Here is an 18,128-nt window from a genome sequence, read left to right as displayed (position 1 = left end):
ATGAGGCCCCTCATCACATCAGCTACTGCATAGAGAGGTATGAGGCCCTTCATCACATCAGCTACTGCATAGAGAGGTATGAGGCCCCTCATCACATCAGCTACTGCATAGAGAGGTATGAGGCCCTTCATCACATCAGCTACTGCATAGAGAGGATGATGGTGATCACATCAGCTACTGCATAGAGAGGATGACAGTGATCACATCAGCTACTGCATAGAGAGGTATGAGGCCCTCATCACATCAGCTACTGCATAGAGAGGTATGAGGCCCTCATCACATCAGCTACTGCATAGAGAGGTATGAGGCCCTCATCACATCAGCTACTGCATAGAGAGGTATGAGGCCCCTCATCACATCAGCTACTGCATAGAGAGGTATGAGGCCCTCATCACATCAGCTACTGCATAGAGAGGTATGAGGCCCTCATCACATCAGCTACTGCATAGAGAGGTATGAGGCCCTTCATCACATCAGCTACTGCATAGAGAGGTATGAGGCCCTTCATCACATCAGCTACTGCATAGAGAGGATGATGGTGATCACATCAGCTACTGCATAGAGAGGATGACAGTGATCACATCAGCTACTGCATAGAGAGGTATGAGGCCCTCATCACATCAGCTACTGCATAGAGAGGTATGAGGCCCTCATCACATCAGCTACTGCATAGAGAGGTATGAGGCCCTCATCACATCAGCTACTGCATAGAGAGGTATGAGGCCTTCATCACATCAGCTACTGCATAGAGAGGTATGAGGCCTTCATCACATCAGCTACTGCATAGAGAGGTATGAGGCCCTCATCACATCAGCTACTGCATAGAGAGGTATGAGGCCCCTCATCACATCAGCTACTGCATAGAGAGGTATGAGGCCCCTCATCACATCAGCTACTGCATAGAGAGGTATGAGGCCTTCATCACATCAGCTACTGCATAGAGAGGTATGAGGCCCTCATCACATCAGCTACTGCATAGAGAGGTATGAGGCCCCTCATCACATCAGCTACTGCATAGAGAGGTATGAGGCCCTCATCACATCAGCTACTGCATAGAGAGGTATGAGGCCCTTCATCACATCAGCTACTGCAGGCGAGAGGTATGAGGCCCCTCATCACATCAGCTACTGCATAGAGAGGTATGAGGCCTTCATCACATCAGCTACTGCATAGAGAGGTATGAGGCCCTTCATCACATCAGCTACTGCATAGAGAGGTATGAGGCCCTCATCACATCAGCTACTGCATAGAAAGGTATGAGGCCCTCATCACATCAGCTACTGCATAGAGAGGTATGAGGCCCCTCATCACATCAGCTACTGCATAGAGAGGTATGAGGCCTTCATCACATCAGCTACTGCATAGAGAGGTATGAGGCCCTTCATCACATCAGCTACTGCATAGATAGGTATGAGGCCCCTCATCACATCAGCTACTGCATAGAGAGGTATGAGGCCCTTCATCACATCAGCTACTGCATAGAGAGGTATGAGGCCCCTCATCACATCAGCTACTGCATAGAGAGGTATGAGGCCCTTCATCACATCAGCTACTGCATAGAGAGGTATGAGGCCCCTCATCACATCAGCTACTGCATAGAGAGGTATGAGGCCCTTCATCACATCAGCTACTGCATAGAGAGGATGATGGTGATCACATCAGCTACTGCATAGAGAGGATGACAGTGATCACATCAGCTACTGCATAGAGAGGTATGAGGCCCTCATCACATCAGCTACTGCATAGAGAGGTATGAGGCCCTCATCACATCAGCTACTGCATAGAGAGGTATGAGGCCCTCATCACATCAGCTACTGCATAGAGAGGTATGAGGCCCCTCATCACATCAGCTACTGCATAGAGAGGTATGAGGCCCTCATCACATCAGCTACTGCATAGAGAGGTATGAGGCCCTCATCACATCAGCTACTGCATAGAGAGGTATGAGGCCCTTCATCACATCAGCTACTGCATAGAGAGGTATGAGGCCCTTCATCACATCAGCTACTGCATAGAGAGGATGATGGTGATCACATCAGCTACTGCATAGAGAGGATGACAGTGATCACATCAGCTACTGCATAGAGAGGTATGAGGCCCTCATCACATCAGCTACTGCATAGAGAGGTATGAGGCCCTCATCACATCAGCTACTGCATAGAGAGGTATGAGGCCCTCATCACATCAGCTACTGCATAGAGAGGTATGAGGCCTTCATCACATCAGCTACTGCATAGAGAGGTATGAGGCCTTCATCACATCAGCTACTGCATAGAGAGGTATGAGGCCCTCATCACATCAGCTACTGCATAGAGAGGTATGAGGCCCCTCATCACATCAGCTACTGCATAGAGAGGTATGAGGCCCCTCATCACATCAGCTACTGCATAGAGAGGTATGAGGCCTTCATCACATCAGCTACTGCATAGAGAGGTATGAGGCCCTTCATCACATCAGCTACTGCATAGATAGGTATGAGGCCCCTCATCACATCAGCTACTGCATAGAGAGGTATGAGGCCCTTCATCACATCAGCTACTGCATAGAGAGGTATGAGGCCCCTCATCACATCAGCTACTGCATAGAGAGGTATGAGGCCCTTCATCACATCAGCTACTGCATAGAGAGGTATGAGGCCCCTCATCACATCAGCTACTGCATAGAGAGGTATGAGGCCCTTCATCACATCAGCTACTGCATAGAGAGGATGATGGTGATCACATCAGCTACTGCATAGAGAGGATGACAGTGATCACATCAGCTACTGCATAGAGAGGTATGAGGCCCTCATCACATCAGCTACTGCATAGAGAGGTATGAGGCCCTCATCACATCAGCTACTGCATAGAGAGGTATGAGGCCCTCATCACATCAGCTACTGCATAGAGAGGTATGAGGCCCCTCATCACATCAGCTACTGCATAGAGAGGTATGAGGCCCTCATCACATCAGCTACTGCATAGAGAGGTATGAGGCCCTCATCACATCAGCTACTGCATAGAGAGGTATGAGGCCCTTCATCACATCAGCTACTGCATAGAGAGGTATGAGGCCCTTCATCACATCAGCTACTGCATAGAGTGGATGATGGTGATCACATCAGCTACTGCATAGAGAGGATGACAGTGATCACATCAGCTACTGCATAGAGAGGTATGAGGCCCTCATCACATCAGCTACTGCATAGAGAGGTATGAGGCCCTCATCACATCAGCTACTGCATAGAGAGGTATGAGGCCCTCATCACATCAGCTACTGCATAGAGAGGTATGAGGCCTTCATCACATCAGCTACTGCATAGAGAGGTATGAGGCCTTCATCACATCAGCTACTGCATAGAGATGTATGAGGCCCTCATCACATCAGCTACTGCATAGAGAGGTATGAGGCCCCTCATCACATCAGCTACTGCATAGAGAGGTATGAGGCCCCTCATCACATCAGCTACTGCATAGAGAGGTATGAGGCCTTCATCACATCAGCTACTGCATAGAGAGGTATGAGGCCCTTCATCACATCAGCTACTGCATAGATAGGTATGAGGCCCCTCATCACATCAGCTACTGCATAGAGAGGTATGAGGCCCTTCATCACATCAGCTACTGCATAGAGAGGTATGAGGCCCCTCATCACATCAGCTACTGCATAGAGAGGTATGAGGCCCTTCATCACATCAGCTACTGCATAGAGAGGTATGAGGCCCCTCATCACATCAGCTACTGCATAGAGAGGTATGAGGCCCTTCATCACATCAGCTACTGCATAGAGAGGATGATGGTGATCACATCAGCTACTGCATAGAGAGGATGACAGTGATCACATCAGCTACTGCATAGAGAGGTATGAGGCCCTCATCACATCAGCTACTGCATAGAGAGGTATGAGGCCCTCATCACATCAGCTACTGCATAGAGAGGTATGAGGCCCTCATCACATCAGCTACTGCATAGAGAGGTATGAGGCCCCTCATCACATCAGCTACTGCATAGAGAGGTATGAGGCCCTCATCACATCAGCTACTGCATAGAGAGGTATGAGGCCCTCATCACATCAGCTACTGCATAGAGAGGTATGAGGCCCTTCATCACATCAGCTACTGCATAGAGAGGTATGAGGCCCTCATCACATCAGCTACTGCATAGAGAGGTATGAGGCCCTTCATCACATCAGCTACTGCATAGAGAGGTATGAGGCCCTTCATCACATCAGCTACTGCATAGAGAGGTATGAGGCCCTTCATCACATCAGCTACTGCATAGAGAGGTATGAGGCCCTTCATCACATCAGCTACTGCATAGAGAGGATGACGGTGATCACATCAGCTACTGCATAGAGAGGATGACGGTGATCACATCAGCTACTGCATAGAGAGGTATGAGGCCCTTCATCACATCAGCTACTGCATAGAGAGGTATGAGGCCCCTCATCACATCAGCTACTGCATAGAGAGGTATGAGGCCCCTCATCACATCAGCTACTGCATAGAGAGGTATGAGGCCTTCATCACATCAGCTACTGCATAGAGAGGTATGAGGCCCTCATCACATCAGCTACTGCATAGAGAGGTATGAGGCCCTTCATCACATCAGCTACTGCATAGAGAGGTATGAGGCCCTCATCACATCAGCTACTGCATAGAGAGGTATGAGGCCCTTCATCACATCAGCTACTGCATAGAGAGGTATGAGGCCCCTCATCACATCAGCTACTGCATAGAGAGGTATGAGGCCTTCATCACATCAGCTACTGCATAGAGAGGTATGAGGCCCTCATCACATCAGCTACTGCATAGAGAGGTATGAGGCCCCTCATCACATCAGCTACTGCATAGAGAGGTATGAGGCCCTCATCACATCAGCTACTGCATAGAGAGGTATGAGGCCCTTCATCACATCAGCTACTGCAGGCGAGAGGTATGAGGCCCCTCATCACATCAGCTACTGCATAGAGAGGTATGAGGCCTTCATCACATCAGCTACTGCATAGAGAGGTATGAGGCCCTTCATCACATCAGCTACTGCATAGAGAGGTATGAGGCCCTCATCACATCAGCTACTGCATAGAAAGGTATGAGGCCCTCATCACATCAGCTACTGCATAGAGAGGTATGAGGCCCTTCATCACATCAGCTACTGCATAGAGAGGTATGAGGCCCTCATCACATCAGCTACTGCATAGAGAGGATGACGGTGATCACATCTCTCTGCATTATTGGAGGAGAAAACCTCCATCCAACACAGACTGGAAAAAAACACAATGTCTGTAATCTTTTATGTATTCTATGTTACGTTTGAGTGCTGTAAGTGAGAGGAAGAAAAAAAAGACTGAAAGCCCGAATCGTGTTGGTTCTATTTTTAGCAATAAATAAATTCCATTGTCCTCTGTGTTGCTGATTCTCCTCTGTTCTTCGGAGGGCTGTGACAAAGCAATGTACACATCTACTTTAAGTGTGTGTGTGTGTGTGTGTGTGTGTGTGTGTGTGTGTGTGTGTGTGTGTGTGTGTGTGTGTGTGTGTGTGTGTGTGTGTGTGTGTGTTAATGTCTCTGTGTGCATTAATGTCTCTGTGTGTGTTAATGTCTCTCTGTATGTGTTAATGTCTCGGTGTGTGTGTGTGTTAATGTCTCGGTGTGTTAATGTCTGTGTGTGTGTGTTAATGTCTGTGTGTGTGTGTTAATGTGTATGTGTGTGTGTGTGTGTTAATGTCTGTGTGTGTGTGTGTTAATGTCTGTGTCTGTGTTAATGTCTGTGTGTGTGTGTGTGTTAATGTCTCGGTGTGTGTGTTAATGTCTGTGTGTGTATGTTAATGTCTGTGTGTTTGTGTAAATGTCTGTGTGTGTGTGTGTGTGTGTGTGTGTGTGTGTGTGTGTGTGTGTGTGTGTGTGTGTGTGTGTGTGTGTGTGTGTGTGTGTGTTAATGTCTGTGTGTGTGTGTGTGTGTTAATGTCTGTGTGTGTGTGTGTGTATTAATGTGTGTGTGTGTGTGTGTGTTAATGTCTCTGTATGTTCCCTCCAGGCACCTACCAGCCCTAGGGGAGTGTCTGGCCACCCTGGTAGGAGCCATGCCTGTAGCTTTCCTGGAGCCTGATCTCAATGCTCACAACCCCCTGTCTGTCTTCAACACCAAGACACCGCGAGAGAGGGCCAGTAAGTCACTACTCTGCAGTCGCAATACTGAATCATAACACTACCAATTCATCAGGACCAATCTATGCTTGATAACAACCCAGATCCTCACAGGGCCGTTGTCCTGGACACAGGGCCGTTGTCCTGGACACAGGGCCGTTGTCCTGGACACAGGGCCGTTGTCCTGGACACAGGGCCGTTGTCCTAGACACAGGGCCGTTCGTTGTCCTAGACACAGGGCCGTTGTCCTGGACACAGGGCCGTTGTCCTGGACACAGGGCCGTTCGTGGTCCTGGACACAGGGCCGTTCGTTGTCCTGGACACAGGGCCGTTCGTTGTCCTGGACACAGGGCCGTTGTCCTAGACACAGGGCCGTTCGTTGTCCTGGACACAGGGCCGTTGTCCTGGACACAGTTAAGCCGAGTCCAGGATCATGCATTTTAGTCCAGGACCAGGTTTAATCAATGTCTGGGAAACCAGTCCTATGTACTGTATATTAACGGTGTATGATGGTGATTGGCCGTGATTGGGAGTCCCATATGACGGCACACAATTGGCCCAGCGTCGTCCGGTTTTGGCCGGTGTAGGCCGTCGTTGTAAATAAAAATGTATTCTTAACTGACTTGCTAGTTAAATAAAGATTTTTAAAAATATTTTAAAAATGACTAACTCTGTGCCGTTCTCTGTACAGTCTTGAGTATGCCTGACTCTGTGGAGGAGATGTGTCCAGAGATGCCTCGTCTGGATCGCCTGCTGAAGGACATCAACGACATCTCAGAGTCCGGAGCTCGCTATACAGAGATGCCACAGGTCAGTAGGGCTTGGACTGCAATTAACATGCTGTTATCACTATATCTGTTATCTCTATATCTGTTATCTCTATATATGTTATCACTATATCTGTTATCACTATATCTGTTATCTCTATATCTGTTATCTCTATATCTGTTATCTCCATATCTGTTATCTCTATATCTGTTATCTCTATATCTGTTATCTCTATATATGTTATCACTATATCAGTTATCTCTATATCTGTTATCTCTATATCTGTTATCACTATATCTGTTATCTCTATATCTGTTATCTCTATATCTGTTATCACTATATCTGTTATCTCTATATATGTTATCACTATATCAGTTATCTCTATATCAGTTATCTCTATATCTGTTATCTCTATATCTGTTATCACTATATCTGTTATCTCTATATATGTTATCTCTATATCTGTTATCACTATATCTGTTATCTCTATATCTGTTATCTCTATATATGTTATCACTATATCATTTATCTCTATATCTGTTATGACTATATCTGTTATGACTGTATGTTTTACCATGAAGCTGGATGTTCCTCCTTCGTGACAAGTGGTACTGTTTCATGCAGATCTCAGCTTTAAGGAGAGGAAATAATTAGGATAGAGCAGTGGTCCCAAACTGAGGGATCGCAAGTTGTAATAGTAGAATGTACAAGGTGCAATTTCTAAATTAGGTAGTTCATCATCACGTCTTGTCATGTCAGTCATTACAGACCTCAGACAGCTATTTATAATTTGTCAGTAATGTCCAGATCAACTAGCCCATGTCAGCTAACGTTTTTTTTTAGCTAGGTCTTTTAGCCCGTACATTTTGTAGTAATGTTCAAGTCACTGAAACATCACATGAAAACACATTAGACAGAATTGCAAGGAAATAAGCTTTAAAACAGCAACGTTTTCTCTCCCCCATGACAACATGTATAGAATTGCAGGAAATAAGCTTTAAACCTGCAAAAATGTTCTCTTTGCCAACAAGAGAGGGTTTGTGTCAGTTTGTGTCATGAACACTGCTTGTCCCTATATTAATATTTGTTTTGCGAGAGAAGGGAGGGGGGGGTGCAGGATGTTCCCCAATGCTGGAAGGGGGGCTTGAGTGAAAATGTTTGGGAAGCCCTCGGCTAGAGCCTTGATCAAATCCAATCAAATCAAATGTATTAATATAGCCCTTCGTACATCAGCTGATATCTCAAAGTGCTGTACAGAAACCCAGCCTAAAACCCCAAACAGCAAGCAATGCAGGTGTAGAAGCACGGTGGCTAGGAAAAACTCCCTAGAAAGGCCAAAACCTAGGAAGAAACCTAGAGAGGAACCAGGTCAACTGAAACATCTCGACTAACGGAACTGGCGTGACAACATTCATTTTTATAATACTGTGATTATCGTGGTATAACTTAATATCACAATGATGGTGATATAGCTCAATACCCTGATAATCGTAATATTGCTTAATATTGTGACTATTACTTAATATGGTGTCGTCCCATCCCCGATGCCCTCCAGGTGATTGAGGTGATCCTGCCCATGTTGTGTAACTACCTGTCCTACTGGTGGGAGAGAGGAACAGAGAACTCTGCTCCACACACTGCCTGCTGCACCACCGTGTGCTCCAACCACCTCAGCATCATCCTGGGGAACATTCTCAAGATCCTCAACAACAACCTGGGCATCGATGACGCTCCCTGGATGAAGAGGATCGCAGGTGGGATACTGGGTTACTATTACCTCAGGGCTAACGTTTTTAACAGAGGAGGTTTTGGTGAACCATACTCGTGTGTTGAGGAACTTTGCCTTAGACCTGAAGACTTGTGTTAGCTCCCTGAGTCAATGTCTAGGCTTTAGCTCAGCGGGCTAATACAGTCTCATGGCACACAGGAAGTTTGAACCTAGCCGGAGTGTGAACCTAGTTGGCCGAGTTTGGTGGGCAATATGATGAGTGGTAAATACTAAGTGCTGTGTAGCATTGCCAGCCACAACTCATTTTATGAAAGGATAATTACACTAGTGTAACAACTCCTCAGTGAGACACAAATACGATTTGGTTTCTCCTGTATCGTTGCAGTCTACTCTCAGCCAATCATCTGCAAGGCTGCTGCGGACCTACTGAGGAGTCACTTCCTGCCCACTCTAGAGAAACTCAGGAAGAAGACAGTGAAGGTGAGATGAGAGGAATTTAAACATATTCTTTGAACTGCTGTCCAGTTGTTCATTTTACATTTTCAATGGATCATTCACAAGGATCAAGCAACTGAATCCCAGATCTGTTTGCGCTGATTTCCTGACTCCTATGTTATTGTTTGACAATGACGTAAGACTTGACAGTGCAGCAAGGCCATTAAAGTGAAACCCTTTTTTAGTCATTTCATAATTCCTGACACCAAGTGGTGATAGAGGAGCTGCTGAAGGCTGGCGTTAAAGGAGACACTCAGGAAGCTGAGCTTATGGTATTACTATGTTAAAAAGGTGTTAAATGTTATTACGATGTTATAAATGTGTTATAAAGGTGTTATAACTTATTACTATGTTATAAATGTGTTATTAATGGGTTATAAAGGTGTTATAACTTATTACTATGTTATAAATGTGTTATTAATGGGTTATTAATGGGTTATAAATGTGTTATTAATGGGTTATAAAGGGGTTATAACTTATTACTATGTTATAAAGGTGTTATTATGTTATAAAGGTGTTATTACTATGTTATAAAGGTGTTATAACTGTTATTACTATGTTATAAATGGGTTATTAATGGGTTATAAAGGTGTTATTGCTATGTTCTAACCCCAGGTGGTGGCAGAGGAGGAACTGCTGAAGGCTGACATTAAAGGAGACACTCAGGAAGCTGAGCTTCTCGTCCTGGATGAGTTTGCTGTCCTCTGTAGAGACCTGTATGCCTTCTACCCAATGCTCATCCGCTATGTGGACAACAACAGGTAGTATAACCCAGCCAGCCTTTTCTGTTTCATGCTCATCCACTACGTAAATAACAACAGGAAGTATAACCCAGCCAGCCTTTCCAACACACACATCTGTTGTTTAGGTTCTGGGAAATCTGCAGGCCTTGTCTAAATGTTGACTGAAGCACAGGCATTTCGCTACACTCGCATTAACATCTGCTAACCATGTGTATGTGACAAATACATTTGATTTTGATTTAGGATAGTACCATATACTTTTATGGAATGATTTACTTCAGGAGATCATAGTGAGATTAGATGGTTCAAATATTTCTTATTTGGGATTGGTACCTGCAGATTTCTCCAATGCTTATCCTGTTATCTAGGCTACATAACACAACAGATGGTTATATTTGACCACTTCTCATGAAAACTTCTGTCAAACTCCCACCAGATCCAGATGGTTGAAGAGGCCTGATGCTCAGTCCAACGAGCTCTTCACCATGGTGGCTGAGATCTTCATCCTCTGGTGCAAATCACACGTAAGATTTTTCACTTCAGAATACTAAAGATGTTTAGTTCATTTGAGGTTATTTTTGTTCTGTTTTTGTTCTGTTTGAAGATTCTTTTTAAATCTTCTTGTTTCTTTCCTTCTTTACCATCTGACCCCATCGACAGAACTTCAAAAGGGAAGAGCAGAACTTTGTGGTTCAGAATGAAATCAACAACCTGTCTTTCCTGACTGGAGAAAGTAGAACCAAGATGTCCAAGGTAAGGACGGAGCAGGAGTTCGTTTAGCCAGTAGTGAGTAAAGAAAGGCCTGCGTAGAAGCTCTCTCCCTGTGGTTTTCCAGATATCCTGGTTGGATGATTCTGTATATTCCTGCTTATTGCCTCATGAGTCTGGAAAACCTGATCATTTTGGAAATGTTACCAGAGTTTTCTCTTTTTTTCGCTGTCTCTCCCTGTCTGTCTCACTCTCTGTTTGTCTTCTCTCTCTCTCTCTCTCTCTCCCTCCCCTGTCTGTCTCGCTCTCTCCCCATCTGTCTCTCGCCCTGTCTCTCTCTCTCTCTCTCTCCCTGTCTGTCTCGCTCTCTGTATCTCTCTCTCACCATGTCTCTCTCTCTCCCTGTCTCTCTCTCTCTCCCTGTCTCTCTCTCTCTCTCCCTGTCTCTCTCTCTCTCCCTGTCTGTCTGTCTGTCTCTCTCTTTCCCTGTCTGTCTCTCTCTCTCTGTCTCTCTCTCTCTCTCCCTGTCTCTCTCTCTCTGTCTCTGTCTCTCTCTCTCCCTGTCTCTCTCTCTCTCTCCCTGTCTCTCTCTCTCCCTGTCTCTCTCTCTCTCTCTCTTCCTGTCTGTCTCTCTCTTCCTGTCTGTCTCTCTCTTCCTGTCTGTCTCTCTCTCTCTTCCTGTCTGTCTCTCTCTCTCTTCCTGTCTGTCTCTCTCTCTCTTCCTGTCTGTCTCTCTCTTTCCCTGTCTGTCTCTCTCTTTCCCTGTCTGTCTCTCTCTTTCCCTGTCTGTCTCTCTCTTTCCCTGTCTGTCTCTCTCTCTCCCTGTCTCTCTCTCTCTCTCTCCCTGTCTCTCTCTCTCTCCCTGTCTCTCTCTCTCCCTGTCTCTCTCTCTCTCCCTGTCTCTCTCCCTCTCTCTCCCTGTCTCTCTCTCTCTCCCTGTCTCTCTCTCTCCCTGTCTCTCTCTCTCTCCCTGTCTCTCTCCCTCTCTCTCCCTGTCTCTCGGTCTCTCTCCCTGTCTCTCTCTCTCTTCCTGTCTGTCTCTCTCTCTCTCCCTGTCTCTCTCTCTCTCTCTCTCTCTCGGTCTCTCTCTCTCTCTCGGTCTCTCTCCCTGTCTCTCTCTCTCTCCCTGTCTCTCTCTCTCTCCCTGTCTCTCTCTCTCCCTGTCTGTCTCTCCACAGTCAGGTGGTGACCAGGATAGGAAGCACAAGAAGCGGCGTGGAGAGTTATACTCTGTCCAGACCTCTCTGATCGTAGCCGCACTGAAGAAGATGCTGCCCATCGGACTCAACATGTGCACCCCAGGAGACCAGGAGCTCATCTCATTGGCCAAGATAAGATACAGTCTGGTGAGTTATACTAACTTACCCCTCTAACCCTGGAGATCAGGAGCTCATCTCATTGGCCAAGATGCGATACAGTCTGGTGAGTTATACTACATTACCCCTCTAACCCTGGAGCCCAGGAGCTCATCTCATTGGCCAAGATGCGATACAGTACTATCATATCCCTAAAGTCTTCAATGATCATGTGAAGTAGCGTATTGATGTGTGATCACACTACAGGCTTATCCCCAGCCAGTGAGTGTCCTTTCTCTGTTTCCCTCCGACAGAAAGACACCGACGATGAGGTGAAGGATCACTTGCGTGAGAACCTTCATCTTCAGGACAAGGTATCCTGGAGGGGCGGGGTGGTGATGTCAAACGATCTGTTGTTCTGCACAGTGAACATCCATGTGTTCCTTTGTACCTCCTGGTCATTACTCTGTGCCCCGGTGAAGTCTGGTGTGTAATAACCTCGGCATTTACTCCTCCACGTGTATTCAACAGACCAGGACATTCAGATACAGCAGCGATTGTAACGTCAATATATATATATTTTTTTCACTTGTAGTTTGAATGACAGCAACAGTAAACTAACCTTTCCTCCCTTGCGGAAAACAAACACGACCTGATCTTCTTATGTTTAAGTGATGTCACATTATAAATGAACAAGTCATTAACGAGTCTAATGTTTAAAGCTGTGTGTGTCTGTGTGACATGTGACGTACCAATTCTGTTTTAGTGTTAAACAAGTTGTTTAATCTGATCAAAAACATTGTTTTGTTGGTAAATGATTTTGCTGGTAAATTTAATGTGATTGAGTAGTCAGACAATTTACTATTTGGCATCAATCAACAGTCCATTTAGCTGGGACTGAACACCTGGTGCTTCAATTCTGCCAGTGTGTGAGACACTAAGTGTGTGTGTGTGTGTGTGTGTGTGTTTGAAGTCTGATGACCTGGCAGTGCAGTGGCAGATGAACCTGTATAAGGATGTGGTGGTGGAGAGTGAGGAACGTACAGACCCAGAACAAACTGTGGACAGAGTACAGAGCATCTCTGCTGCAGTCTTCCACCTGGAGCAGGTAAACTATAGTCAACAGACAGGTAAAATATAGTCAACAGACAGGTAAACAACAGACAGGTAAACTATAGTCAACAGTCAGGTACACTATAGTCAACAGACAGGTAAACTATAGTCAACAGACAGGTAAACAACAGACAGGTAAACTATAGTCAACAGTCAGGTACACTATAGTCAACAGACAGGTAAACAACAGACAGGTAAACTATAGTCAACAGTCAGGTACACTATAGTCAACAGACAGGTAAACTATAGTCAACAGACAGGTAAACTATAGTCAACAGACAGGTAAACTATAGTCAACAGACAGGTAAACAACAGACAGGTAAACTATAGTCAACAGCCAGGTACACTATAGTCAACAGACAGGTAAACTATAGTCAACAGACAGGTAAACTATAGTCAACAGACAGGTAAACTATAGTCAACAGACAGGTAAACAACAGACAGGTAAACTATAGTCAACAGTCAGGTACACTATAGTCAACAGTCAGGTACACTATAGTCAACAGACAGGTAAACTATAGTCAACAGACAGGTAAACTATAGTCAACAGACAGGTAAACAACAGACAGGTAAACAACAGACAGGTAAACTATAGTCATCAGACAGGTAAACTATAATCAACAGACAGGTAAACAACAGACAGGTAAACTATAATCAACAGACAGGTAAACAACAGACAGGTAAACTATAGTCATCAGACAGGTAAACTATAATCAACAGACAGGTAAACAACAGACAGGTAAACTATAATCAACAGACAGGTAAACAACTGACAGGTAAACAACAGACAGGTAAACAACAGACAGGTAAACAACAGACAGGTAAACTATAGTCAACAGACAGGTAAACAACAGAGGTAAACTATAGTCAACAGACAGGTAAACTATAGTCAACAGACAGGTAAACAACAGACAGGTAAACTATAGTCAACAGACAGGTAAACAACAGACAGGTAAACTATAGTCAACAGACAGGTAAACTATAGTCAACAGACAGGTAAACTACAGACAGGTAAACTATAGTCAACAGACAGGTAAACTATAGTCAACAGCCTAGTTCCCTATAGTTGACAGACAGGTCAACTATAGTCAACAGACAGGTAAACAACAGACAGGTAAACTATAGTCAACATACAGGTAAACTATAGTCAACAGACAGGTAAACTATAGTCAACAGCCTAGTTCCCTATAGTCAACAGACAGGTAAACTATAGTCAACAGACAGGCTCCCTATAGTCAACAGCCTAGTTCCCTATAGTCAACAGACAGGTAAACTATAGTCAACAGACAGGTAAACTACAGTCAACAGACATGTTCCCTATAGTCAACAGACAGGTAAACTATAGTCAACAGACAGGTAAACTATAGTCTACAGACAGGTTCCCTATAGTCAACAGACAGGTAAACTATAGTCAACAGACAGGTTCCCTATAGTCAACAGACAGGTTCCCTATAGTCAACAGACAGGTTCCCTATAGTCAACAGACAGGTTCCCTATAGTCAACAGACAGGTAAACTATAGTCTACAGACAGGTTCCCTATAGTCAACAGACAGGTAAACTATAGTCAACAGACAGGTAAACTATAGTCAACAGACAGGTAAACTATAGTCAACAGCCAGGTAAACTATAGTCAACAGACAGGTAAACTATAGTCAACAGCCAGGTAAACTATAGTCAACAGCCAGGTAAACTATAGTCTACAGACAGGTTCCCTATAGTCAACAGCCAGGTAAACTATAGTCTACAGCCAGGTAAACTATAGTCAACAGCCAGGTAAACTATAGTCTACAGACAGGTTCCCTATAGTCAACAGACAGGTTCCCTATAGTCAACAGACAGGTAAACTATAGTCAACAGACAGGTAAACTATAGTCAACAGCCAGGTAAACTATAGTCAACAGACAGGTAAACTATAGTCAACAGCCAGGTAAACTATAGTCAACAGCCAGGTAAACTATAGTCAACAGCCAGGTAAACTATAGTCAACAGCCAGGTAAACTATAGTCAACAGACAGGTAAACTATAGTCAACAGCCAGGTAAACTATAGTCAACAACCAGGTAAACTATAGTCAACAGACAGGTAAACAACAGACAGGTAAACTATAGTCTACAGACAGGTTCCCTATAGTCAACAGACAGGTAAACTATAGTCAACAGACAGGTAAACTATAGTCAACAGACATGTTCCCTATAGTCTACAGACAGGTAAACTATAGTCAACAGACAGGTAAACTATAGTCAACAGACAGGTAAACTATAGTCAACAGCCAGGTAAACTATAGTCAACAGCCAGGTAAACTATAGTCAACAGCCAGGTAAACTATAGTCAACAGCCAGGTAAACTATAGTCAACAGACAGGTAAACTATAGTCAACAGACAGGTAAACAACAGACAGGTAAACTATAGTCAACAGCCAGGTAAACTATAGTCAACAGACAGGTAAACAACAGACAGGTAAACTATAGTCAACAGACAGGTAAACTATAGTCAACAGACAGGTAAACTATAGTCAACAGACAGGTAAACTATAGTCAACAGACAGGTAAACTATAGTCAACAGACAGGTAAACTATAGTCAACAGACAGGTAAACTATAGTCAACAGACAGGTAAACCTATAGTCAACAGACAGGTAAACTATAGTCAACAGACAGGTAAACTATAGTCAACAGCCAGGTAAACTATAGTCAACAGCCAGGTAAACTATAGTCAACAGCCAGGTAAACTATAGTCAACAGCCAGGTAAACTATAGTCAACAGCCAGGTAAACAACAGAGGTAAACTATAGTCAACAGACAGGTAAACTATAGTCAACAGACAGGTAAACAACAGACAGGTAAACAACAGACAGGTAAACTATAGTCAACAGACAGGTAAACAACAGAGGTAAACTATAGTCAACAGACAGGTAAACTATAGTCAACAGACAGGTAAACAACAGACAGGTAAACTATAGTCAACAGACAGGTAAACAACAGACAGGTAAACTATAGTCAACAGACAGGTAAACTATAGTCAACAGACAGGTAAACTACAGACAGGTAAACTATAGTCAACAGACAGGTAAACTATAGTCAACAGCCTAGTTCCCTATAGTTGACAGACAGGTCAACTATAGTCAACAGACAGGTAAACAACAGACAGGTAAACTATAGTCAACATACAGGTAAACTATAGTCAACAGACAGGTAAACTATAGTCAACAGCCTAGTTCCCTATAGTCAACAGACAGGTAAACTATAGTCAACAGACAGGCTCCCTATAGTCAACAGCCTAGTTCCCTATAGTCAACAGACAGGTAAACTATAGTCAACAGACAGGTAAACTACAGTCAACAGACATGTTCCCTATAGTCAACAGACAGGTAAACTATAGTCAACAGACAGGTAAACTATAGTCTACAGACAGGTTCCCTATAGTCAACAGACAGGTAAACTATAGTCAACAGACAGGTTCCCTATAGTCAACAGACAGGTTCCCTATAGTCAACAGACAGGTAAACTATAGTCAACAGACAGGTTCCCTATAGTCAACAGACAGGTTCCCTATAGTCAACAGACAGGTAAACTATAGTCTACAGACAGGTTCCCTATAGTCAACAGACAGGTAAACTATAGTCAACAGACAGGTAAACTATAGTCAACAGACAGGTAAACTATAGTCAACAGCCAGGTAAACTATAGTCAACAGCCAGGTAAACTATAGTCAACAGCCAGGTAAACTATAGTCAACAGCCAGGTAAACTATAGTCTACAGACAGGTTCCCTATAGTCAACAGCCAGGTAAACTATAGTCAACAGCCAGGTAAACTATAGTCTACAGCCAGGTAAACTATAGTCAACAGCCAGGTAAACTATAGTCTACAGACAGGTTCCCTATAGTCAACAGACAGGTTCCCTATAGTCAACAGACAGGTAAACTATAGTCAACAGACAGGTAAACTATAGTCAACAGCCAGGTAAACTATAGTCAACAGACAGGTAAACTATAGTCAACAGCCAGGTAAACTATAGTCAACAGCCAGGTAAACTATAGTCAACAGCCAGGTAAACTATAGTCAACAGCCAGGTAAACTATAGTCAACAGCCAGGTAAACTATAGTCAACAGACAGGTAAACTATAGTCAACAGCCAGGTAAACTATAGTCAACAACCAGGTAAACTATAGTCAACAGCCAGGTAAACAACAGACAGGTAAACTATAGTCTACAGACAGGTTCCCTATAGTCAACAGACAGGTAAACTATAGTCAACAGACAGGTAAACTATAGTCAACAGACATGTTCCCTATAGTCTACAGACAGGTAAACTATAGTCAACAGACAGGTAAACTATAGTCAACAGACAGGTAAACTATAGTCAACAGCCAGGTAAACTATAGTCAACAGCCAGGTAAACTATAGTCAACAGCCAGGTAAACTATAGTCAACAGCCAGGTAAACTATAGTCAACAGACAGGTAAACTATAGTCAACAGACAGGTAAACAACAGACAGGTAAACTATAGTCAACAGCCAGGTAAACTATAGTCAACAGACAGGTAAACAACAGACAGGTAAACTATAGTCAACAGACAGGTAAACTATAGTCAACAGACAGGTAAACTATAGTCAACAGACAGGTAAACTATAGTCAACAGACAGGTAAACTATAGTCAACAGACAGGTAAACTATAGTCAACAGACAGGTAAACTATAGTCAACAGACAGGTAAACTATAGTCAACAGACAGGTAAACTATAGTCAACAGACAGGTAAACTATAGTCAACAGCCAGGTAAACTATAGTCAACAGCCAGGTAAACTATAGTCAACAGCCAGGTAAACTATAGTCAACAGCCAGGTAAACTATAGTCAACAGCCAGGTAAACTATAGTCAACAGCCAGGTAAACTATAGTCAACAGACAGGTAAACTATAGTCAACAGACAGGTTCCCTATAGTCAACAGCCAGGTAAACTATAGTCAACAGACAGGTAAACTATAGTCAACAGCCAGGTAAACTATAGTCAACAGCCAGGTAAACTATAGTCAACAGCCAGGTAAACTATAGTCAACAGCCAGGTAAACTATAGTCAACAGCCAGGTAAACTATAGTCAACAGACAGGTAAACTATAGTCAACAGACAGGTTCCCTATAGTCAACAGCCAGGTAAAC

At 44.0% G+C, this 18,128-nt stretch overlaps 1 pseudogene across 1 annotated transcript in view; it reads left to right on the top strand.

Moving 5' to 3' along the window:
- The window catches only part of LOC109866445 (ryanodine receptor 3-like), a 264,698-nt pseudogene that overhangs the window by 204,232 nt on the left and 42,338 nt on the right, over nucleotides 1-18,128 (top strand). Inside the window, exons 69-78 of the transcript XR_004212016.1 lie at nucleotides 6,013-6,143; nucleotides 6,814-6,932; nucleotides 8,446-8,644; nucleotides 9,005-9,099; nucleotides 9,730-9,875; nucleotides 10,294-10,381; nucleotides 10,518-10,610; nucleotides 11,744-11,911; nucleotides 12,175-12,234; nucleotides 12,834-12,968. The product of XR_004212016.1 is annotated as a ryanodine receptor 3-like (transcript). The remainder of the gene's footprint in view (nucleotides 1-6,012; nucleotides 6,144-6,813; nucleotides 6,933-8,445; nucleotides 8,645-9,004; nucleotides 9,100-9,729; nucleotides 9,876-10,293; nucleotides 10,382-10,517; nucleotides 10,611-11,743; nucleotides 11,912-12,174; nucleotides 12,235-12,833; nucleotides 12,969-18,128) is intronic.

Source organism: Oncorhynchus kisutch, linkage group LG12, assembly GCF_002021735.2.
Source record: "Oncorhynchus kisutch isolate 150728-3 linkage group LG12, Okis_V2, whole genome shotgun sequence".
In the NCBI taxonomy this organism is placed as follows: domain Eukaryota; kingdom Metazoa; phylum Chordata; class Actinopteri; order Salmoniformes; family Salmonidae; genus Oncorhynchus; species Oncorhynchus kisutch.
Note: the sequence above shows the minus strand (reverse complement) of the source record. Positions and strands in the feature narration are given on the sequence as shown.